Below are 25,629 nucleotides of genomic sequence, written 5' to 3'. Positions count from 1 at the left end.
ATATATTTTATAATATATACCTTATATATAATGTATACATTATATTATGTATACATGACATACACTGTATAAAATGCATCTAATATATATTATATAGTTAAATAATATTATATCACACAATATATATAAAACATATAATGTATATATTATACATTATATTAGGGAGACATATCCTGCTGCCTCCAGCGAAGGATCACTAGGTACAAGGAAAGATATTACAAATGAATATAATATGTATTGCATATGTCAACTGTTAGGCAAAAACAAAAAATAACCTATTTTTAAAGCCTATGTGAAAACACAAATTGGACCCCTTCTTAAAGTATTTAATGAAACACATTTACAAAATACCCAAACATCAAGGAAAAAGAGCAAAAGTTTTGTACAATAATCTGGGTACTAATTCTATATAGGAGATGACAAACTGCAGTGGAAATGACTGGAGCCCTAGATCTCATTAGGACAAGCCCCCACTTTTCTCTCCCCAGTCAGTGTCCCCAGCACCTGGCATGTGATCAGGGATACACACAAGTTAGGAAAGCAAACACCGGAGTCGGATTGTCTGGGTTTGATGCCCAGCTCTATCACTCTATCCCAGCCTATGACCCTGAGTGATTTACCTAGCCTTTTTGTGCCTCAATTTTTTAATCTGCAAAATGGCACCTATTCCATAAGGTTGTTTTATGAATTAATAACAATAGTAACAACTAATACATGTAGCAGTTAACCTTGTGCCAGACACTTCTCAGTACTTTTCATTTATACTTATTTATTCATTTAATCCTTCCCCAAACCTTATGAGACAGAAACTAATATCCCAATTGAAATATGAAGAAACTGTAGCTCAGAGAAGTTAGTAACTTACCCAAGGACCCACAACTCGTAAGTGGCAAAAAGAATTCATGTTCCCAACCACTCCATCATCCTTGAGATAACAAATGTAGAGGCTGAGTACGGTGCCTGGCATATAGCACATGTTTAATAACTAGTATTTATGAATAAGTATTTGTCAAACGTTTGCAAGATTCTGAGGTTACACCAGGGCTCGGCAGGAGAGAATGCTGTGATCAACTGGTGAGGTGTTCAGTGGATGTGGAATACGTGTGTGATCACACTATGCCCCAGGTTTACGATTCCTCTTCCACATAAAACAAAGAATCCTGATGTCTGGCTGTCTGAAGTTTTCCCTTCTTCATCTCAGTGTCTCTGGGATCTTCTGTCAGGCTGTCATTATCTGACATCAGAGTTCACCTCCACTCTCTCCTGTTAACCCGCTCACTCCCCATCCAACTGCCAAAGTGCTCTTCTGAAAAGATGCTTTCATACATACTCCTTTCAAGGAACCTACCTTGAATTGGCTACTTTATCTAAATCAAAATTCCACCCCCTTGCTCTCAAGGGCCTTAATAAGACATGGAAGGAACATGCCTTTAACTCTAGTTCAAGTGCTCAGGTGCCTACTTATCAAATGAATACCTGATGAGAATGGCCATGTTTCATTATGCAGAGAATAGCAGTAGTGTTTGCGTTACTTCACAACAGTAATAAGCAATTTTTAAATTTTATTTATTTATTTTGGACACAGCCCAACAGGAAAACATTTTTAAATGTTTAAGGATCTTGTTTGATTTTTATTCAGGATGAAACAAGCTTGATTGGAGGACAAAAAGGGAAGAATATCAGAGAAAAATCTGCATTATTATATGCACCATAATGTTAATATCCAGACAAATTTCAGTCAGCTTTCTAATCGTTCATCCTGAAATTAGATCATGAATCATAGGGTAAACCTCCAATGACTGGGGACGGAAAGTCAGAACTATTAAAAAAAAAAAAAAAGGAAGGCATAACACTCTTCATATTCAAGATCATACGGCACACTCATTTCCAAGAGTATTTTGAAAGTCTAGCTAGAGCTAATCAAAACATACGAATTACTGGTGCTTATATCAAGGGGCTGCTTTTAATAAATACAAGTTACTAAGTAGCCAGTGGTCTGAATTAATGTCTGTAAGCCAACCACATCAATGGACAAACATAACATGGATTTAATTTAAAATTTAGAAAGAAAATCAAATATGAACTTTGAAGACTTAGCAATTTGCCAAAAGTTTAACTGGCTTTTCTACTCAACATGAGGAGATGAAGGATTGTACTAGAAGTTCATCTAATTTGCTTAGAAATGCAACTAATTTCTGACAAAAGGCATATCCAGATGTAGCTACATCTAGATCATTCCTGAGTTGAACATTACGATGTCAACTCAGGATTTCTGAATGTACACTCAACACATCCAACTGGACAATTCACATGTTCAGACAGCTGAAATAAGCAAGTCAGTAAGTACCAATACAGTGTTTTTTTCTTTGTTTTGTTTTGTTTTGTTTTAGCGGGATCGTTATTGTTCCTTCAGTTGAGGAAGTTGGTCTTAGTTGACTATATCAATTGGCTCCAATTTAATGAAACGTTTGATGATTCATATAAAGTTATGGCTAAAAATAATTAATACTAGAAGAGGTGATGTAGTAAGGTTGGGAAGATTCTAGAATTGGTATTCATTTAACAAATATTTAATGGGCAGCTGAGATCCATTAGCCCTCAGGGGTAGAGAACTGACTCTCATATTTTCAAGGATGACCATGAGTCATTTCTCATAGTTTCAATTGAAGCTACTCCTAAATCTTTCACAGGGGGGAGAAAAAAATGCTAGGATTAGACAGAATCACAAATCCAGTGGTTTATAAGTGTGTCTAATTGGTAAATGTATCCTCCCTGAAGGCACCTGGCATTTTCTGGGCAGCATCTACTATTTCTTCTACCCCTCCGATCCTGAGCAAGAATTACCAGGTTTTGCTTCTCTATAAAAGGCAACCTCGCTCTCTGGATTGTAGCTGTAAGTAGTCTTGGGAAGAGTCCTTGAAGGAGGAATGTGATGGAACTGTGTTAAGACCTTTGTGTCAAAAGTAAACAGAGGTAACTATTACTAACAATTCTTTTTTTTATCAGTCCTTCTCAGAAGCTAATCCCCAAAACAGTCTCCTCTCCAGGAAATAATCTCTCTGCTGAGGACACCCTTGGGACCACGATGCTCCCATTTCTCCCGCCAAGCCTTTCAATGGGAATGAGTCCTATAAAACAGAGCAAAAGTATGCAAGAAACTGGCCCTGAAGACCACAATATGGGTAAAGGACTTGGATTCTCTGCCTGCTGATTTAAATGGTGCTTATGTTACAAAAGAGTGTAAGAAAACAAGTTTCTTCTTAAAATTCCCAAGAACCAGCTAATACATAAATTACAGGTGAAGTAGTATATTCAAGAGCAGATTCCCAAGAGGCAAGCAATTTGCTGTATATATGCTTGAACAGAAAACAAGCAGCCTGTTCATTTTCCAGGGAGATTCTAATAACATTTCATGCCTTTGAATGAAGATGTAATGGAGCAAACGGTAAACAAGAGGTACCTACTTCCCAGTGCCTTCCCAAAGGCATTGACTCAGTATTAAAAAGAAACATAGATATTTACAGTGTAGCTATAAAATGTCTACAATAATAGAGTCACAGAGTACATTTTTTATACATATATATTTTAAAACAGAGTACCTTTTTGAAGTTCAATTTAGCATCCATCCCACAAACATAAGACTGCCAACTGAAACAAGGTCTGGAAAAGCATAGAAGATAGTGGCTTCAACTCTGTGTAAAACAACCATAGAAAACTACTCCCCAAAACTTGAAACAGAAAATCAAACATTCACGTGTAACTGAACTGCTGGAACAAATCTGCCATATTGACCTTGACAAGGCCTTGAATCATGAGATCATAAATGAGCATCCTGGTGATATCCATTATAAACTTAGAAATGCCTTAAAACCTAAGACTTCATTTTATTCTCAGCGATTAGCAGGATGTTTGGAAAGCACTGTGCTCTCTGGAGCTTACTTTTAAAGATTCAAAGATTCAAACACCGATTTCCAGAAGGCCACCCCCAAGCCACCCAGACACTTAAGATTTTCTTCAATCCTCTCGATCAGGTTCTGTTTCCTGAATTACTTATTGTTTATTTATTTATTTTTAAATTTCAGTAATTACAGCACCTTAGGCTCTTGGCTATCAGCGGTGTGGGTTGTTTCAGAGAGTTCTGGAAAATTATGTTTTAGTGACATTCCACTTCTTTGTGCATTTCATTAAAGGCTCTCCGTTAAGGCTTATAAATTATTCAGGTGAGGGAAAATGCCTTATGAGTGGCTCATAAACGGCGTAACAGTGGCTCATAAACGGCGTAACAGTAAGCATCATCTAGAAAGGCATGACACACGGTCCTGCAAGGACGCCTGTTTTTCCAACCGCCACCCCTTCCCTCCCCACACCACGCACCCACAAAGACAATGCGGGAGTCTCTCTGAACGCTGACACCGTCTCCGAGGCCGCGCCCCAAGCCTAAACCAGAAACACCCGCGTGGAGGTAGATCACTGCCGGCGTCCCACCCTGCCCCCAGGAGCCACGGCTTCCTGCTTTCCCCATCAAGGTGAAACTAACCCCTCGGAGCCCGCTGCGGGGCACACAGAGGCAACATAGGCGGAGGCAGCCGACCGCAGGACTGGCAGGAAGGAAGTGAGCGGCCGCAAAGCGCATTTTCCTCCAACGGAGCAAGCCCGGGACAGGACGTCGCCAGCGGAAGAGGGGCCGGCGCGCGCCAGGCCACCGGGCACACGCGCCCGGCGTGCACAATCGCCTGTGCCGGTGCGCGCTCTCACACACACACAGACACACACACACACACACGCACACACACACACACGCGAGCGCGCCTACTCACCAGCAGCCCCTGATGTCCGGAGCCCGCGTGGGATGGCGACTGCAGCGGCCGTCGCCGCGCCTGCCGTGTGGCCTTGGCATCCGTCTGGCCGCTGCAAAAGCCACCGGGCCGCGGTGGCTTTTGCTAGAAGGCACTGCAGTAGGGCGATAGGGCACCCAGGGAGCAGGCGCCCGCTCCCTTCACTCTGCCGACCCTCGTCCGCTCCTCTGCGGACTGATGGAGCTTTGCTACCTTCACTCGTTTGGCTTCTGTGCGTTCCTCTCCTCCTCCTCCCCTTCGCTGCCGTAGCTCCCCAGCGCCCAGCGCAGAGAGCTCCCTCGAAAACCCACGGGCAGGCCTGGCGATCCCGAGCCGGCAGCAGCCGTCCCTGATGCCACCGCCGCCGCAGGAAAATAAACTGTCACTGCGATGGTCCCGGCCTCCTCTGCCCCGGCCCCTGGGTGCCGCCTCCGCCTCTGCCTCCGCCCCTTCCTCGGCGGCGGCCTCCCGTGTTCCGCAGAAAACGCTCGCGGGTGGAAGCAGGTCCCCGCGGTTCGGCCTAGAGCGAATGTGAAACAATCGGGTGCGACTTTCTCTTCTGAAACCCTGCCCGTCCCCTTCTCAGCCCAGAACCACCTGAACTCTCATTTCGCTCCACCATCAGTTTCACTGAGGTGGACCAGAGTGGGTGCCTTTTAAGTGCACACGTGAGGTGATACAGCTGGATTTGACCGTGAACTCGCATCGCAGTCAGAGGAAGGATAGGGTTTTCGTGAAAATCCCACTTACACCGTATTAAGAATTCCACCTTGAGATTTATCCATCACCCACCCCCACCGTGAAACAGTTTAGTCCTCTTCCCCTCTCCCCGCTCTGTGTCCTGGGGTAATGCAGGCTATTATGCTATCTTTTGGATATTATATTATTATCATGTGCAGTGTTTTTAGTATGGTCCTGGCACTGAGCCAGGCACTCTACCTGAAATCTTATTTCATTCTCTCCACAACCCTTATAAAAGGTGCTCTTACTTTTCCCATGACTGAGGCACAGAGGAGCAAGGTAATTTGTCCCAGGTGACCCACCTGGAAAGTTGTAGAAGTTAAGATTTAAATTCTGATCAGACACCAAAGGCTATTCCTATTGGCTTTTTTTTTTTTTTTTTTTTTGCTGTACGCGGGCCTCTCAATGTTGTGGCCTCTCCCGTTACGGAGCACAGGCTCTGGACGCACAGGCTCAGCGGCCATGGCTCACGGGCCCAGCCGCTCCGTGGCATGTGGGATCCTCCCGGACCGGGACACGAACCCGCATCCCCTGCATCGGCAGGCGGACTCTCAACCACTGCGCCACCAGGGAAGCCCCCTATTGGCTTTTAATGTGTAAATCTCTGAATGTGTAAACATTATACAAACACTACTACTTCTGGGTGAAACGCAGACATTTTTTTACTTTTTCTGAGTTTGGTTGGGAGGTTACTTCCCAGAGAGGGAAGTGACTGCAGAGAGAGGTAATGGAACATGAACTTTTTCTAACCTGCTTTTCTTCAGGAGACCAAACTTCTAGCCCTGGTTCTGTCAGCAAATGAGCTGCTTGGCCTAAGGCATTTCACCCTCTTAGGCCTCATCTCCCTGCACTGGTTTTTGAAATGGAGAGGTCTGACTATTACAGGCAGCCTGCAGCCTTGATTTTTAAGAAGCAGTGGTGTCATTGTTTTTTCTAACTTTGAATTTGAGTCTAAATGTTAACAAAAATTCAGACTTTGGGCATGTGCTGGAAAGTTGGAAGGACTGGCAACTTTTGCTTCCTGGTGGGTTCTAGCAGCCATCAGCTAGAACTAAGTAGTAAGTGCATCCTTTAGACTGGGAAGATGCTCTTCAGTTTTCCCCAGTCCCCACCACTCCTATATGCCCCATCCCCTGACACTGAGGATATGGTAGACATTTGAGTGTGTAGTTCGGAACTAGATAATCTCATGACCTACTAGACAATCTAAAATTCAGTGAGAATTAAGAAGATTAATCAGGGACTTCCCCAGTGGTCCAGTGGTAAAGAATCCGCCTTCCAATGCAGGGGAAGCGGGTTTGATCCCTGGTTGGGGAACTAAGATCCCACATGCCGTAGGGCAACTAAGCCTGCACGCCACAACTACTGAGCCTGCGCACCTCAACTAGAGAGACCACGTGCTGCAAAACTACATAGCCCACATGCTCTGGAGCCTGTGCGCCACAACTAGAGAGAGAAAAACCCTCATGCCACAACCAGAGAGAAGTCCGTGTGCTGTAACGAAAGGTTCCACGTGCAGCAATGAAGATCCCGCGTGCCACAACCAAGACCCTAGGCAGCCAAAAAAAAAAAAAAAAAGAGATTAATCAGATTCCTAAAAAGTATTATGAAGCAAAGAATGCACATAAATATTTATAGTGGTCATTGATCGTAGTCTTGTTGCCGAGAATCCCAAACTCTCATAAAAGGCAAAATAGCTCAGCACTCACCCTCTCCTCCCCTTAGCAGCTAGCATCATGTGACCTAAGTTCAGCCAATCAGAGTCTCCTACCCAAGTCTCTGAATCTGCAGTCTGATTCAAAGGGACATTTTAGAAATAATACCATTATATGTGAAGTAGCTTTCGTGCCCATAGACAGCAATGCCAGCGGTGAGAGGTGGGACTGTCCAATGGCAGTACCAGTGGTGTGCTAAGTGGGCTGCTTGGGTGGTGTGGCCTGTTCTGATTCCAGCTACCAAGCTGCCCTGCCTGTTTCATGAGCCGGATTCTCCAACCTTTCTGTCTCTTTGGTATTCTGTGTAATGTCCTTCCAAGACGTTTCTCTTCTGCTTAAGTGAACCAGAACTTGTTTTAGTGTTTGCCATGAGAACTCTGACACAGTGAGGTTGGGTTGATCCAAGCTCTGCCTCCCTTTGAATTAGTGAAAACTGGGCACAGAAATATTTATACATCTTTTATCTTAGAGAATTTTTTTTTTTTTTTTTGCTGTACGCGGGCCTCTCACTGTTGTGGCCTCTCCCGTTGCGGAGCACAGGCTCCGGACGCACAGGCTCAGCGGCCATAGGCTCACTGGCCCAGCTGCTCCGCGGCATGTGGGATCCTCCGGGACGAGGGCACGAACCCACGTCCCCTGCGTCGGCAGGCGGACTCTCAACCACTGCGCCACCAGGGAAGCCCTATCTTAGAGAATTTTTAAAGTGTTCTATAATTTTGCTTGCACTTTTAAAGATTCTATTTCAATATAAATCCCTTTAAAAGATAGAATTTTTTTGCCTTTATCAACTATATTAACAAAGATTGTGTATAAATAAACATTGCCCATCAATACTGGTGAGGATGCAATGAAATGAGCCCCCTCATCTGGTGGTATAATTTGGATACACTGCCAGGGAAGGAATTTATTAGTATGTTAATAGAAGCTGTAAAATATACACATCCCTTTGCCCAAAGTAATTTCACTTCCAGGAAGGAATGTATCCTAAGGAAATCTGAAATGAGGAATCAGATTTTTTCACTGGGATATTTATCACTAACTTTGGGCATTAGAGTTATGTTTATGATGAAGCTGCTTATGATACAATGTTAAATAAATAAGAACGATACAAAACTGCACAAACATATAATCTCAAATAGGTAAAAACACAGAGAAAACATCTAGGAGAATTTATTAAAATTATCCCTAGAGATTAGTTATAGGCAATTATAATTGCCTTCTTTATACTTTACTGTAATTTAAATTTCCTATAAAGGGCATGATTTCATCTTATTTAAGGAAAAAAAGATTTAATAATTAAAAATAAAAAATATTGGAAGCCAGAAAAATATAAGGTTGTATCTATCACAGTGCCTCATTCAAAATAGGTACATAATAGATGTTTGAGAAAAGGGCAAAGGTAGGAATAAAGAAGAGAGAGAGGAAAAAATGAAGGACACACTATTTCACAAAGAAGAGAGATGAATTAAAGGACTCCCCTGTCTTTTTTTCAGTTGATGGTACATATAGAAACAGGACATTACATTCTAAATTGCTTTATTAAGTAATGCTGTATTTGAGTATTTCCCAAATGTGATAAGTGGCAAAACATTAATACCTTTCTCACTGTATAAGTAACAGGGAGTCAGCACTCAGATTTTTCTCCTGTTCCACAACATCAGAGATAGATCTGTTCAGAGAAGATGGATGAGCACAGGGCGCTGGTATTCAAGAAAAAGAGGCAAACTGTTGCCTCTGATTGGCCATCACATGGAGGTCTGCCACTCTCCTTGGGGCAGCCAAAAGTCCACAAGTTTGGAGTAGTCTTTATTCTCCCCATCAGTCGACATCCTAAGAGAATCTTATTTGTTGGAACTGACAGTACAAGGAGAAAGTGGGCAGTGTTGAATTTACATTGATTGAGAGACTGAAATTAATTAGTGCCCTCCTGTAATTGTTTGGTGTTTGCACACAAAATGGTGCTCCATGGGTTAATAATCGCCCTTACAGGAGGTCCTTGCTGAGACCAGATGGACTGGAGTTCTTGTTCTTTGTTTCACAGATTTAGAATTTCCTGGCTCTGGATTATCTTTAACATCAAGGGGGAAAATGAAATAAAATACCCAACTCATTCTATTAGAAGAAAAGTTCATCTCATAGGTTGTGTACTTAAAAGCATGTACCTCAGAAATTACTATATTCTTAAAAACATGTGTTCTTAAAACTCTGGGGTTTGCTTTTGTTTATACCAATAATTCTCAAAGTATGGAAGGGACCCTTGAAATCTTTTCAGACAGTCAAAACTATCCAGTCTACTCAGCAAGGTCAAAACTATTTTCATGAAAACACAAATCCATTCTTTGACTTTTTTTTTCATTCTCTCATGAGTTTGCAGTGGAGTTTTCCAGAGCTACATGGATGATGTCGCCACAGTTAGAATGCAGATGCAAGTGTGAGAATCCAATCATCTCTTATGAAGCCAGATGTGAAAGAGATTTGTAATACTATAAAACAGTGCCAATTTTCTCACTAGTTTTTGTTGTGTTTGGGGAAAATATCATTATATTGTAATGAAAATGAGATGTTTAGTTTAACGTGTAATCAGTTTATTATTTTTAATAGATTGATAAATATTTTAAGTTTCTCTATATTATTTTCTAGTATAGTAAAAAATGGATAGATATAACTCACTTAAATGAAAATTCTCTAGAGTCTGTGATAGTTTTTAAGATTAAGACTGTATAGATGCACACCTGAAACTAACACAACATTGTAAATCAACTATACTTCAATAAAAAATAAATTAAAAAGAAAAAGACTGTATAGAGTCCTGAGACTGAAAAGTTTGCAAAAACCACTAATCTGTGCCATTAAGGAACTAATAAGCTCTGAATAACCTATTTTTTCCTCAAACCTCGTTGAGGAATTATAACTGTGGCAACTAGCCTGTGTCAGCAAATGCAGGAAACAACTGCTTCAAAAATGAAAACTGCAGGCACGTTGTTTTTCTACTCCTGAGATTTATTTTGCTGCTCTCTTCCTGTGAATTACTTAGGCTTGGAGAATTCTATGTCCATTTTGTTCTCATATCCAGCATACTGGATATGAGGTGAGGTTTCAGAATTCCTGGAACCTCATCCCTCTGAGCCTAGTGTTTCCATCAAAACATGGGAATGCTGGCCATGTTACAAAGGTAGCTGGGAAGCTCTTAAGGTAGTTATGAAGCTGATAAATATGAAAGCATTTTGGAAATTACAATGTGCTTTACAGATATAAGGCTTATTACTATTTAACATTTCAACATCCAGACAGACATTTGATGAAAGTGTGAATTCTCTCTTCAGCTGACATTATTTAATCTCTTGGATTTAGGACCATAAGATATTGATAAATGCGGAACAAATATTAGTAGTGTTTGGAGCAATAGATTTTTTTCTAAAAACCTTTTTTTGCAGGCTGACTTACAGATAAAAAGGATGTGTGGGGAGGGACAGACAGGTGGAGGGAGAGCGGGAAGGAGGTGGTAGAAAAGCACCTGACCCTCACCCTCACTGTCAAAACATAAACTGTGAGGGTCACAGCTCCCCTGGGGCTGCTTCATGCAATAGAAATCCTTCTGTGGTAAGCTTTGACTATTATTTAACAGCTATTCAGTAGGTTTGAGCAGAAAGAGTGCAAAACACACAAGATAGCACTGTATTTGTTATTTAAATTTAAAATGTCTTTGGTCAACAGAAAAAGAATACCTTCTGTTTATAGAAAAATGTGCCCACTGAAGTTTTCACTGGACTGAATAATACCTTCCTAAAATACAACTATTAAACTTATCTATGGCTATGTAAGCAAAGACGTGACCTTTTCCAAGGGCAAATAGTAAAAATAGAAGATCTCTAAGTATACATTTAGGCATGTGCTGCTGGGCTTAAAGCTTAGTCTCATAATGTAGATAAACACTAATATCTTTGTCTGCTCGGGCTGCTGTGACAAAATACCACAGACTGGGTGGCTTAACAACAGAACTTTTTCTCATCGTTCTGGGAACTGGGAAGTTCATATCAAGGTTCTGGCCGACTGGGTTCCTGGTAGAGCTCTCTTCCTGGCTTGCAGACACCCACCTTCTCACTGTGTCCTCCTATGGGGGTAGAGGGGAGAAAGAGATCTCTCTCTCTCTTCCTCTTCTTATAAGACCACCAGTCCTGTAGGATTAGGACCCTACAATCATGACCTTATTTAACCCTAATCACGCCCTAGAAGTCCTGTCTTTAAGTACCGTCATATTGAGTCACCTCCGCGGGGACCCGATTCAGTTGCTAGCAACCTATTTGCCATTTGAAGTAAGTGCAAAACAGACCTTGAATGAAGCCACATAGTTTCATACAAGTCTCATAAAAACTGCAAGATCCTTTGACTCCAAGGCACAAAATAATGATGACTCTGTCATTGTTATGCACTCATTTATTCAGTTTCTCTGACTAAATGTCAAACTTTGCCATCACAGGTCACTCTGTCATAATCCATTATGTTTTCAGAGACTGGAATAAACACAAAACACACTCTGCCCTCCAAAAAGAGAAGGGAGAAATTCTAAGAGGTTGTTGTTATTGCCTTTCTTTGACTTAATCATGTTTTTTTAGTCAGAAAGATCTTTATCGTTCTTTGAGGTGGAAAATAGGGTACATTTTCCTGAACAAGCAGAGTTTTCAAATTTGAGAATCAGAAGTTACCACAGATATCACCTAGTCCAACTTTCTTACTTCACAGAGGAGGAAACTGAGATCGTGAAAGTGGAGTTGACTTGTCAAGGTCACTGTAGACTGCAGCACCACAGCCGAGTCTTGAGTCTGTTCCATTACAGTCAGGAAACGTGGTTAGTTCGCCACTAGCTAGTGTTGTTAGACTTTACCTTTACCGACTGTACGTTCCTTTCCCAGACATGATGTCAATTGGTTCTCTTAACCCTGTGAAACCAAAAGACCATATGTGAGGCCAAAGGGTAAAGGGTTATGCTTCTAGAAGGGGTACAATCTAAAAGTGTGGAGGACAGAAGACTGCAAATCTGCAAAACATATGACAATAAGGGTCAGAATTAAAGTGAAACTCAAATGCCACATAGAAACAAATGGGTATCTGTAACATATTATAAAGGATAAATGAATTTGTGAAATTGGATATGAAGTGGCAGGGTAGTTGAGCACAAAAAATGGGTATTTTTAGTTGGACAAATTGTACATCAAAGGCAAGTTGGTTAATTTCTCTAAGCCTCAGTTTCTTGGTGGGTAAATACAATAGATTTTTTTTTTCTTTTTTGGTTGCACCACAAGGCATGTGGGATCTTAGTTCCCAGACCAGGGATCGAACCCACGCCCCCTGCAATGGAAGCACAAAGTCTTAATCACTGGACAGCCAGGGAAGTCCCAATGGAATTCTTATGAAGAGTAAATAAAATCATATCTATAAAGCATCTAGCACTATGTGTAAGGCAGGAAGGAGTTGAAGGAGGTTTTGAAGCCTGGACTACAAACAGAACGGTGCTATTTATTGTTAACCTAAAGCAATAAAATAGCCAGTTATTTTTATGGCAAAACGGGTTTATTTGGGGGCAGCAAAGAATTGCAATTCAGGGCATGCAGCTATGGCAAGCCACAGGCAAGTCTGATGAAGCAAAAGAGAGGAAACTCTACTTTTATAGAGGAGACTGGGAAGGTGGGAGGGGCTGTTATAAAAAAGAAATCCAGGGCTTCCCTGGTGGTGCAGTGGTTGAGAGTCCGCCTGCCGATGCAGGGGACACGGGTTCGTGCCCCGGTCTGGGAAGATCCCACATGCCGCGGAGCGGCTGGACCCATGAGCCATGGCCGCTGAGCCTGCGTGTCTGGAGCCTGTGGTCCACAACGGGAGAGGCCACAACAGTGAGAGGCCCGCGTACCTCAAACAAACAAGCAAAACAAAACAAACAAACAAAAAAGTCCAGTGGAAGATACTGGAAGGAGTTCAAAGTACAGTGGCTTTTCATTGGCTGAGTTGTGACAGTCTCTCATTAGCTGAGCTATTACCAGGCAAGGAGAAAATTTTCCTTCTTCCTGCTGGTGGTAGTAAAGTAGTGTCTTTTCTCGCCAGATGTGCAAGGTATGCCTCTTTCTGTTGGAGTCTGTATTTTTTAAAAAATATTTATTTATTTGCACTGTCCCTTAGTGGCAGCAGGCTCCTTCGTTGCAGCATATGGGCTCTTTAGTTGCGGCATGCAAACTCTTAGTCGAGGCATACATGTGGGATCTAGTTCCCTGACCAGGGATCAAACCTGGGTCCCCTGCATTGGGAGCATGGAGTCTTAACCACTGCACCACCAGGGAAGTCCCTGTTGGAATCTGTATTGATGGCAAATGGTATGTGTGGGAAAGCTCCCTCTTCTGGCCCCTCAATTCCATTTTTGTGAGATTTCCCTTTATTATTTTTCACATTATTATTGCTAGAAAAAAAATCAAGCAATAATATAGGCTATATGAGACGGTGATGTGTTGGAGATGATGAAGAGCAGTCAAGTGGAAATGCCTAGTAATCCTGGGAAGTTGACCTTAACATGTAGATTTGGAGGACATTTGCTGAGTGGTAATAAGTAAAAGCCAGAAAATGGATGAAAGCCTCAAGAATGAATGGGGAAGGCCTGGGCACCACGGGTTGAACCTTAACAAATGTCCACGTGTACTGGGCTGCAGAAGGAATAAGAGCCAGAAAAGCGCAATCTTAGAAGAGAGCCAGGCATAACTGAGTGGGGGGAATATTAATTACAAAACCGCCACCCTTTACTGGCCCTTCTCTGAGCCAGGCACTGTGCTGAGTGATTTGCTCACATCACCTCACTTTATCCACACAACCCAACAAGGTAGGTCATATCATCACCCTCTTTATTTCCAGGTGAGAATATGGAGTGATGCAGCCATGATGAGAGCTGGCCCTCTGAACCACAGGGACAGAGGATCTCAAGAAGTAAGGGGAGGTGAACAGGGCCACATGCTGCAGAGATGGCAAGGTGAACAAAGTCTGAAAGAAGGCAATTGGATTTTCCCGTTTATGTCACTGGTCGTGAAGAGTACATTTTCAGAAGAGGGGTGGGCACATCCACCATGTTACAGGGAAGTGAAGAGGGGATATTGGGAAAGGAATGGGGAGCCAGCTGTGCACCAGTTACCCCAAAGGAAAGCAAGGACTAGATTGGTAATCAGGGGTGTAACCAGAGCCTAGTAGCTTCTTCCTCCAGGCAGGGAAGCAGAGGGAAAGACCTGGTGGCCAAAGGAAGATAGAAGACTGTGGAATATGGAAAGAGTTAATGAAGACAGTAAGATCCTGAAGGATAGGATCAGTAATGCAGGCGTGAGGACTTGTTTTCAGAACAAGAGAACCAAACTTCCCATGTTCTGCTGCCTTGGAACTCTTTCTTAGCACACTCTTGCATTCAAAGAAACATCCATTCAGCATCCAGGCTTTAGATAGCAAGTTAAAACTTTGCTGTGTGACACAAAGATGCCAAAGGACTTGTTTTCATGATGCTAAATGTTTTTTTTCCCCTCATTATTTAGTATCTTGTAAATGGCAGTTACTCCAAGGTTTTTGTTGTGTTCCTTTTCTGCTCCAAGCCCCTTGTCTTTATTGTGAAATCTACATAGCTTCCTAGACTCTTTCCAATGACTTATTCTCACATTATTCAGATTCCCTACAAGGAAAGAGAGACCAGGAATTAACCTATAAGCAAGAAGCCTCTCACCACCTCCTGCTACGTCTCCAAGTCCAAGAAGAGAGCGGAAAATTGAGAACATATATGAACATGTATTCTTGTCACATGCAAGTCATCTGTGGCAGAAGGAAAGGATGAAAAGAAAAGTATAGGGTCGAAGGCATGTGGTATCCATCCCAAAACAAAGTTCTTTGATTTAACATCCCATCAGGTAGAGGCATTTCAGGGAGATAGGAACTATCTTACCAAATATAAAAATTTAACAGACATCAGCCATGCAGTAATTACTGACCCCTGAGTGTTCAATTTTAGGTTTCCAGGTGGGATCTTTAAGGAGTTAAGGTTTGAGTGGAAGACCCTTTACACAATCTTGTTTTCCTCTGTACTTGGATCATCAGAACCATGAACATGGACCATGTCTGCAAAAAGTGAGGACATTTACTGCAATGATTAAGAGAAAGGGCTTTGGAGTCAGCAGACCTGGGTTTGAATCTTAATGCTGCCACTTTGCAGCTGTGTGACCTTTGAGCCGGTGAATTAACTTCTCTGAATGTTAGTTTCCTCATCTATAAAACAGGGATAATAATATACTTCAAAGGGAGTTTGTAACTATTCACTGAGCTGTTGTAGTAAAGTACTTAGCACAGTGATCAGCACCCTGTGGGCCCTCAATAATTAGTCACCAATACAGTTGGTAGTGAAAGAGGAGTCCCGGTTAGCAGGGCAGTCAGATGGGCGGAGTCAGATGGAGAGACATCCCTGAGCCATCCTGCAAGTTCTTTAGCCACAGAATAGTGTGTGTCTGGAGTGGGGTCTGAGGGCTAGGGGCACAGAGTCTGCCTATCTACCTACAGGCCATTTAGCATGCAAATATCCAAGCTTACTTTCCTGGAAAGTGGTGTGCTCTACTTGTAAGCATTTGGATACTCTTTCAGCCCTGATATCTGAGCCCAAAAGAGATATCTGCAATGCAGGCTAGACTAAGGAGACAAAATGCATCTGTCAGCAGATGTTTCATTAAGATCTGATTTAACTGGATTAAAATCTGTATTGACTTAGCCTAAGGAAGCTGTTGCAACAGGAATAACTACTATAGCATTGTGTTAGTGCCTAGAGAATGATTTGAATTCTGGAAGTTCTTGGATGACAGGGGATGGATTTATATGTGATTTTTAGTTTCTTCTTTTTTTGTAGTTTTTCTAATTGTATGATTTTTCTATTTTTTCAATATTTCTGCCAAGAACACCTATTACAAGTGTAAAATAAAAAAATTTTAAAGTTATAAAGGAAATACATCTCTCTCACTAAACACACCAGTGTGAAAAACCAGTTTGAAAGGGGAATTGGTCTTGAACCACTCTATTCAAGATGGTTTGGAAGGAATTCCCTGGCGGTCCAGTGGTTAGGACTCTGCGCTTTCACTGATGGGGCCGGGTTCGATCCCTGCTTGGGGAATTAAGATCCCACAAGCCAAGCGGAGTGGCCAAAAAAAAAAAAAAAGAAAAAAAATGGTTTGGAGAGGAGAGGGCTTGGAGGTAAGCATCTGGGAGTAAGATGGAAAACTTTGGATTTATCCTCAATATGTTCTTTCCTTTTTTTTTTTTTTTTTTTGTCTTCCTGGTCATGGAAAAGAAAATCTGTCACTGAAGGACAGGGATATCTGGAGCTGCCAGAGGGGTTGAGGGTGGAGTGTGAGGCTGGGATAAAGCCTTTGTTTCAGGAGACAGACCTGGTTGATTGGAAGGTTTTATAAAAGCTAAGGCCTCCAGTGAGTCTTCTGCTGAGGGTATCTAGGCTACGCCCCTGAGGTCCTGCCTTAAACTAAGAACTCCCAGTGGGTGCTTTATAGAGTAAATCTAGGATGAGACTCTGAGGCTTGGCTTAGATACCCTTGGTATCCACATCTGCTTGCATACTGGCCTGCTTATGATGATAACACATTCCTCCCCTCTTACCCCAGGCTTGGTAGGATACAATTTGTGATGGCTAGTGTTATGTGTTAAGTTGATGGGGCTTAGAGATGCTCAGATAGTTGGGAAAACATTATTTCTGGATGTGTCTGTGAGGATGATTCTGGAAGAGATGGCCTTTGAATTGGTAGCTTGAGTAAAGAAGATCACCTTCACCAATGTAAGTGGGCATTAACCAATTCAATGAGAGCATGAAGAGAACAAAAAGGCAGTGGAAGGGCAAAATTGCTCCCTCTGTTTGAAATGGTATGTTCACCTTCTCCTGCCCTCAAACATAGGTAGGTGATCCCAGTTCTTAGGCCTTTGGGCTTAGACTGGAACTACACCACTGGAATTCCCCCTACATCTTTAAATATATTCCTAAAATATAATGTTTACATCCAACTATGTCAGCTCAACAGATCATTACTGGATGACTTTTTTAAATATATTTTTTTAAACGTTATATTTATTTTATTTTATTTTTATTTATTTTTGGCTGCGTTGGGTCTTCGTTGCTGTGTGTGGGCTTTCTCTAGTTGCGGCGAGCGGGGTTACTCTTCATTGCGGTGCTCAGGCTTCTCATTTCGGTGACTTCTCTTGCTGCAGAGCACGGACTTCTCTCTAGTCGTGTGGGCTTCAGTAGTTGTGGCTCGCGGGATCTAGAGCGCTGGCTCAGTAGTTGTGGCACACAGGCTTAGTTGCTCCGCGGCATGTGGGGTCTTACCGGACCAGGGCTCGAACCCGTGTCCCCTGCATTGGCAGGTGATTCTTAACCACTGCGCCACCAGGGAAGCCCTACTGGATGACTTCTAAATGCCTAGCACCAAGAGAGATGCTTCAAGAGTCCTGGTTCTGTCACTTACAAACTCTTCACCCTTAGATAAGTTACTGAACCTCTCTGCCTCAATTTTCAGATCTTTAAAATAGTAATGATAATAATATCTACTTTGACGTTTGTGTGATGATTAAGTAAGACAGTGCCTTTAAGGTATGGTTCCTAGCATATAGCAAACTCTCAGCCAATATTAAATGACATTATTACCATTATTAATAATGTTATTTAGCTTGTCCTGACCACACTTTTCAATGACATATGTTATCCTGATCTTGCACAGCTGTTCCATTTCCCAGCAGGAATTCCCACATTCTTCTCTCTTCTTTGGGGTCATATAGTTGCAGGACACATAAATGCCCATGTTGGTTTAGAAAGAACCAGCACAGTCTTCACTTACATCAGGGCACATAAATCTACCTTTACATTTTATCATAGCCACGTACACTCTACTGTTTACCATCCCATTTAAACCTAAAAAAGCCCTTCAATTCAAAATTACTTTTGGGAAGAGATTATTTTAACAACAGACTATGTATATAAAATGAAAAATAAATTAGAAAGCAACTTAATATCTGAAAACTGTTTCATAAAACTGTTAACTTTGCGCATCATTTGGGCAAAAAGGTAGGACATCTTTAAGAAGCACTGGCACTTTAAGAAAAAAGAAAAAAGAAAAAAGTGATGTGCAACTAGTGGAAAAATAACCAAGGTGTAGATGAAATACACATTGTAATTTAAGGTGTGTGAAAATATACATACAGGGAGAACTAAAGAGCTTGGGAAAAATGCATGTAGACACTGATAATGAATTTTCTCTGGGTTACTTTTAAAAAACTGGTTTCTTTATTTTCCAACTAAAAAAAATAAGCAAGTATTACTTTATTGCTTCAAATGAAATATAACAAATGGTATGTTTTTAAAAGAAATAGAAAGAGTATTAAAATTTATAGCAGGGGGGCCTCCCTGGTGGCGCAGTGGTTGAGAGTCCGCCTGCCGATGCAGGGGATACGGGTTCGTGCCCCGGTCTGGGAGGATCCCATATGCCGCGGAGCGGCTGGGCCCGTGAGCCATGGCCGCTGGGCCTGCGCGTCCGGAGCCTGTGCTCCACAACGGGGGAGGCCACAACAGTGAGAGGCCCGCATACCGCAAAAAAAAAAAAAAAAAAAAAAAAAAAAAAAAAAAAAAAAAAAAATTTATAGCAGGTAGGATTCCCTCCTTCTTTTAAAATTAAGCTGTAAACCAGAAGATGACTTCTAAGGCCCCTTCCTTCTCTATCAGTCCATGATTCTTTAAATTAAGAGGGAGTATTATGTGACATTTACTTAACTTGAAATGTAGAGTTGGAATATAATCAAAGTAGCTGGTCTTAGAGGGAAGATGATGCAATATACACAATCCTTCTTGGAAAACTGTTAGAAAAGTATTTTTCACTATCAAGGCAATAGTGAAACTTTGAATAACATTTTTAGATAAGAAAGTCAATATCAAATTGTGAACTGTTTGAGAAGTAATCCTTCAAGCCTAAGTTTTTTATTTATGATTCTCAACAATGACAGTGTATGCTAATCAAGAAATATTAAAACTAAGACCATTATTCAACAATCACTAAACAAAAATTACATCTTGCAAGAACCATGAAACACTATCTTAGGGAGCATTGCTGTGGAGAAAGAGAACAACAATTGAAAAACTCGTCAGTGGTCCTCATGAAGCTGAGTTTCTCTATATTCTTTTTTTTTTTTTTTTTTTGCGGTACGCGGGCCTCTCACCACTGTGGCCTCTCCCACCGCGGAGCACGGGCTCCGGACGCGCAGGCTCCGCGGCATGTGGGATCCTCCCAGACCGGGGCACGAACCTGCATCCCCCGCATCAGCAGGCGGACTCAACCACTGCACCACCAGGGAAGCCCTCTATATTCTTGATTAAGACAGAATCTCTAGGGTTCTAGCAATTTGCAGGCTAGAGATCCAGCACCTTCAGAAACTATTATCTGGGGATTTTAACTCAGGTTCAGGATCTTGAGGTGATACAGATACCACTTCCTTTTTTTCTTTAAGACTGGACCGAGGAGATAGCTTATACATGCTTTGGGGGATGAGAAGGCAGATGATTTACCCAACACCTAAGAGACTAAATGAACCAACCAAAATAAAGGAGAAGAAATGGTTATGTATAAGCATTTTCTCACCACTTCTTTAATGTATCAGTCAGCATTGATAGGTGTGAGTGAAAGAAATCAAGCAGAAAATATTGGCCAGAGCTCACTAACTCCAGATGGGTCCAAGGAACAGATTTGGAGACAGTGCAGCCTGGGCCAGTGCTGAAAATAATGCTGCAGAACTGGTCTGGTAAAGGTACCACTGACACCATTGTTCAGCTGAATCACTGCAATTAACACCCCCAGTTCCATCAACACTGGTCCTTGAAGTGTTAGAAGACACTTCTTCATTGTTGTCTTGCATTTCTGCGTGTCTTGCAAGCAGAAGCACCGGTTGCCTTCGTTTCAGATTACCTTTCAAGGATGTTTGCACAGCAGAAGCCTTAGAAGATATAGTATTTCCCTCCAGAGCAAAGAGCAGACATGCTCACTGCCCATTATAAAAGATCCAGGTTCTTCTCCTGTAACACAACCACTGCGTGTTCAGGCATCTATCTGGCCCATTTGCATTGCTCCCATGAAAATTAGGATCAAGGGCAGCCAAATAGTGCATATGTTAATATTCATCCAGCTTGATTTGCCATGATTAATAGAGTCCTTTGTCTTTGACCCAAGGGTTTAGTTGTCTTCTACTAGCATCCATCCAAATGTGGCATGTAAACATATTAGTTTAAAGTAGGGCAAAACCTCATACCCATCAGTTTTTGCACCTTGCTGCTAGAATTACTCCCATTGCTGTCTTAAGAAACTGTAGGCCACCACTAGAATGGAAATGGTGGTCTCAGCCTTTTTTCTCTTCCAAACTTCCAATTCTAAGCTCAGGTGGCAGTTGCTTCTAATCATTGGACCCTAGGTCATATGTCCATGTCTGAGGTGAACAGGAGTCCAGGAAATCCAATATTTGTTTTTCTACAGTTTTCACAGTGGGAAAGTCTCCAAACATAGCTTTTAGGAACACAGGAAAAAGTACAGACAAATGTTCACTACATCAGTAGTTATTCTATATTTCTCAAATTGATACATAGCAGGAATTCTTAGGACTCTGTCAATGGTGAGATCTAAAGAAAGAGGTCTATAATATCCCTCAGGGAAAGGCTTTGAATTCCATGGCTCTTTGCAGTGATGTTTAAGCCACATGGCAAAAAATACACCAGATGGCACTCTAAGTGGTAATGATACTTCTGCTTTCTTCTAACTGTTTTGGATGATTTGGGGGATTCTTTGTTTTGTTTTTGTTTGTTTTATGACTTGTTCATAGAAAGGCAAGCCGGGGTACACCAAAATCCTTCCAGGAGAATAAGAGAGATATGGCCAAATTCCAGTGTTTCCTTTCATATATCTCAAATAAAATGGTTTCCTATGGAGCCATGGATTATTCAGGGCTAGGATGAGGCAAGTTACAGGTGACCAAGGCCTGCCAGAACCATACGTGGAAGCCAGTCACCACCACTTGGGATAACAAGGAAAGAGACAAGACTGAAGATGGGAAGATTCTCTAAGAGAACAGTGAGTTGCTAGGAGTGGGGGAGCAGCACTCGGGGAGAGGGTCCTAGAAGATCATATTTGTTAAGTCCCTTTATCATGTAGAAGCCTTGACCTTGGTGTGTGTATGTGTGTTTTATTTTTAATTTTAGAGTAGCATACATACAGAAACATGTGCAGATCATAAGCTCAATTAATTATCCTAAAGCAAATATATCTGTGAAATCATAACCCAGATCAAGAAATAGAACATTGTAAATACCCCAGAAATTCTCTCAAATGCCTTCCAAATTACTCTATTTCTCTTCCCCAAAGGTAAACACTACTCAGATCCTGACATCATATATTAGCTTGCTCTTTTGAATTTTATAAAAATGGAATTATAAGTATATACACTTTTGTGTCTGACTTCTTTGTTCAACATTATATTTGTGTGATTTATCCATGTTTTTGCATGTAACAATAGTCTGTTCATTTTTATTGCTGTGTAGTATTCTATTATATTACCACATCAAATTTTATTTATCCATTCTACAGTTGATAGAATTTGGGTTGAGTCCAACTTTTGTCTATTATAAATAATGCTGCTTGAACATCTTTGTATGTCTTTGGTACTTACATTTTGCTTAAGTATATACCTAAGAGTAGCATTTACTGGTCATGGGATAGTCATGTGCAGAATTTTAGTAAATACTTCCAGACAATTTTACAGAGGGGCTATAGCAATTTATACTCCCACCTGCACTGGGGCTAAACTTTGAGGGACATCAAGCTCTGAAGCTGTATAGAATCTTCCATCTTGGATCATCAAATGTCTTTGAGTCGTTAACAGAATTTTGGACAGAATGTAGGTAAAGGTCCCATATTTCTTAGCACAAGCTAAGTCACCGCCTTCTTTGTCAGATAGCTCTTTCCTTTTCCCACTCTTGGTTTCTTTCTGAGTCCCTGCCAAAATTCCTGAATACGGTCCCCTAGGGGTTGGAATTATAAACTAGGAATCAATATTTGGTTCAAACCAGGTTCATAGCTCATGGGGAACTCAACTCTGACACATGCACTGAAGCATGGGTGATAACAGTTGGAAAACAGCACTCTTATTATCTTCTCCTTGGAGACATAAAATAGCCATGGGTAAATATGAACATTTTTGCTACTGTCTTTTCTAGTTAATATTTTAAACATAATTTGTGAAAAACGTTAAATTTTATATATTTAATATTTTTTCTGTTGAAATGGTTACTTAAAATTTTTTCTTTAGGAGCTTCCCTGGTGGCACAGTGGTTGAGAGTCCATCTGCCGATGTAGGGGACACGGGTTCGTGCCCCAGTCCGGGAAGATCCCACATGCCGCGGAGCGGCTGGGCCCGTGAGCCATGGCTGCTGAGCCTGCGCGTCTGGAGCCTGTGCTCTGCAACGGGAGAGGCCACAACAGTGAGAGGCCCATGTACCATAAAATAAATAAATAAATAAAATAATTTCTTTATGAAATATATCCAAATAAAATAAGACTAGCAAGGCAATTTAAAAATTACAAGTTCCTTTAGCATCTATTTCTAAGTAGACTAGGCTGAATAATATTATCCATAATAGTTAATATTTGTTCAGTTCTTTTACTGTGTTATTTATATACATAATGTTTTATTAATCCCAGAGCAACCCTCTGAGGTACGAACTATTAAATCCTCCATTTTATGGGTGAAGAAATAGAGGAATAAATTCCATGAGGCCAGAGACATTATCATTCCTTTTTGCTACTGGTTTTGAGCATTTAAAATAGTGCCTTGGGATTTCCCTGGTGGCGCAGTAGTTAAGAATCCGCCTGCCAATGCAGGGGACGTGGGTTCGAGCCCTGGTCCGGGAAGATCCCCACATGCCGTGGAGCAATGAAGCCCACGCGCCACAACTACTGAGCCTGTGCTCTGGAACCTGTGAGCCACAACTACTGAGCCCACGTACCACAACTACTGAAGCCCGCGTGCCTAGAGCTCGTGCTCTACAACAAGAGAGGACACCACAGTGAGAAGCCTGCACACCACAACGAAGAATAGCCCCTGCTCATCGCAACTAGAGAAAGCCCAGGCACAGCAACAAAGACCCAATGAAGCCAAAAATAAATAAATAAATTTATTAAAATAAAATAAAGTAAAGTAGCGCCTTGCACATGGTAGGTAATCAATATATATTTATTGACTAAATAAATAAAAGTAATATGAAGGTTTTTTGAGCAAGTCGATCCATCTCTGAGTCCAGAGCATGTGCTCTTAACTTTTACTACTGAAAAGAGATGCACTCCATTCAGTGATCACACTAAGTGCTTGTCACTGTAAGGCTCTACCGATGGCAAGATGCAAAAAGAGCTACTGAACCCAGAGATGAAAGGAGGTTGGAAGGAGGTAAGATTTATCAAAAGAGGAGTCCAAATGTTTTCCTCAATCTTTTGATCCCTGATGTTTTTGATGCAAATGTATCACCAGTCATTCCAACAAGCATATCTGACCCAGCATCTAATATTCTGGCTACACCGTATAACTAACTCAGCTCTTGATGTAAGGAATCAGAGAATCAGGAGCTGGAAGGAACATTTAGGGTCAATGAGTTACCCTGCCCAAAACTGGTTTCTTCTAAATCAAGCCAGGCCTATCCTCTTCTGGAGTCCAGAGAGCTCATATTAAGTGCATTTTGTCATCTTGGATTCTCCCTTTGTTTCCAGGGGAAATTCTATCTGTGGAGAAACTCTGACTGTATATATACACTGCAGTCATATTCCTATGTTATGTAGTCTGATTATAAGGGGAGAAGTTGGAGGACAGGGAATACTAATCAGTGGAAGCAGTCAGCTTAAAAAACATGAATTTCCAGTGAAAACAAAGTAGCAAAGAATTAGAGATCAAAATATATTAACTAATATTCATATCAGTTATGAATTATTGTGTTCATTGTTTCAGTTATCTCTTACAGTGTAACAAACCACTCCAAAATTTACTTAGTGAATCAAAAAAACTTATCTCATGATTCTGAGAGTTGGCTGAGCTCTGCTAGGAGGTGCCTTTATCTCACACTGTGTTGGCTGGGATCACTCATGTGGTTGCATTCAGCTGGGAGCTCCTGGGGCTGGAACATCCAAGATACTGTCACTCAAATGTCTGGTGCCTCAGCTGGGTGGCTGAAGCCACCGGAGATTGGGTGGGATTCTCTCTGCCCGCCCCCCGCCCCCCGCCCCCCGCCCCCCGCCACGTCATGTGGTAATCTAGCCTACGTTGTTGTTTTTTTTTTGCGGTACGCAGGCCTCTCACTGTTGTGGCCTCTCCCATTGCGGAGCACAGGCTCCGGACACGCAGGCTCAGCGGCCATGGCTCACGGATCCAGCCACTCTGCGGCATGTGGGATCTTCCCGGACCGGGGCACGAACCCGCGTCCCCTACATCGGCAGGCGGACTCTCAACCACTGCGCTACCAGGGAAGCCCCCCAAAAAAACACTTTATTATAAACTAGAGCCAACCAAACAAAATCCCATAAAAACTTGAGACTGCATTTCATAGGCTTGGAGCTGAATCTAATACAATGAACATTAGGACCTCATAAGGGAGTAGACATAAATCATCTCTTTTTTAAGCCCTGAAAGACGTCAGGAATAAAAGAAAATTATAGGTCACAGGGTAAAGTGGGCTACATTCTTCATCGTGGATCAGAGTAGTAAACTCACACCCTGAAGTGTATACCTTGTCTCATACTGTGAAACTGGCTTTACTGCGAAATTGAAAGAGACTTACAATTTAAGTCATCCAGCAGATTCTTGAGTCAGTGGAGAAATAGTGGAAAGTTTGCAGAAGTAGGTGGCTGTATCTTGAAACAGCCATCCAGTGTAACAGGACTTGTCAGTAATATATTTACTTCCTAGTTTTATTTGCTGTTTTTACCAAGAAATAAAAATTAACTCTCTTGTTTCAGATATGTTAAATTATCTAACAAAATTAAGAAACAAAAATCTCAGCATTCCAATGACTATGGGACCACGAGCATGAGATTTACTCTTTGTGTTTCCGTTAAAGCACATGATAATAACTAATTCTGTAAGCACATGGTAAAGGATGACACAGAAATAGAACACACTGTGGAACGGGTCATTGCATAAGAGCTAAACAATTAAATAACCTATTTTAAATTTAAACTTGCAGTGCCGGTATTTTTTTTATTTTAAGGGTTGGC

At 41.6% G+C, this 25,629-nt stretch overlaps 1 protein-coding gene across 7 annotated transcripts in view; it reads right to left on the bottom strand.

The window, feature by feature from the left end:
* STAMBPL1 (STAM binding protein like 1) overlaps positions 1–5,239 on the bottom strand; it is a 45,535-nt gene extending 40,296 nt beyond the window's left edge. For 4 of the 7 annotated variants that reach the window (XR_014295290.1, XM_082635638.1, XM_082635635.1 and 1 more), the window contains exon 1: positions 4,818–5,239. The gene's annotated coding sequence lies outside the window, so the exon portion shown is untranslated. Of the gene's footprint in view, positions 1–3,599; positions 3,661–4,537; positions 4,708–4,817 lie in introns of those variants that run through there. The other 3 variants (XM_082635636.1, XM_082635639.1, XM_082635637.1) reach the window with 3 other exon arrangements.
* Between the last annotated feature and the right edge of the window lie 20,390 nt (positions 5,240–25,629).

The sequence above is a fragment of the Mesoplodon mirus genome (genome assembly GCF_964341445.2).
Source record: "Mesoplodon mirus genome assembly, chromosome: 2".
NCBI classification, from domain to species: Eukaryota; Metazoa; Chordata; class Mammalia; order Artiodactyla; family Ziphiidae; genus Mesoplodon; species Mesoplodon mirus.
Note: the sequence above shows the minus strand (reverse complement) of the source record. Positions and strands in the feature narration are given on the sequence as shown.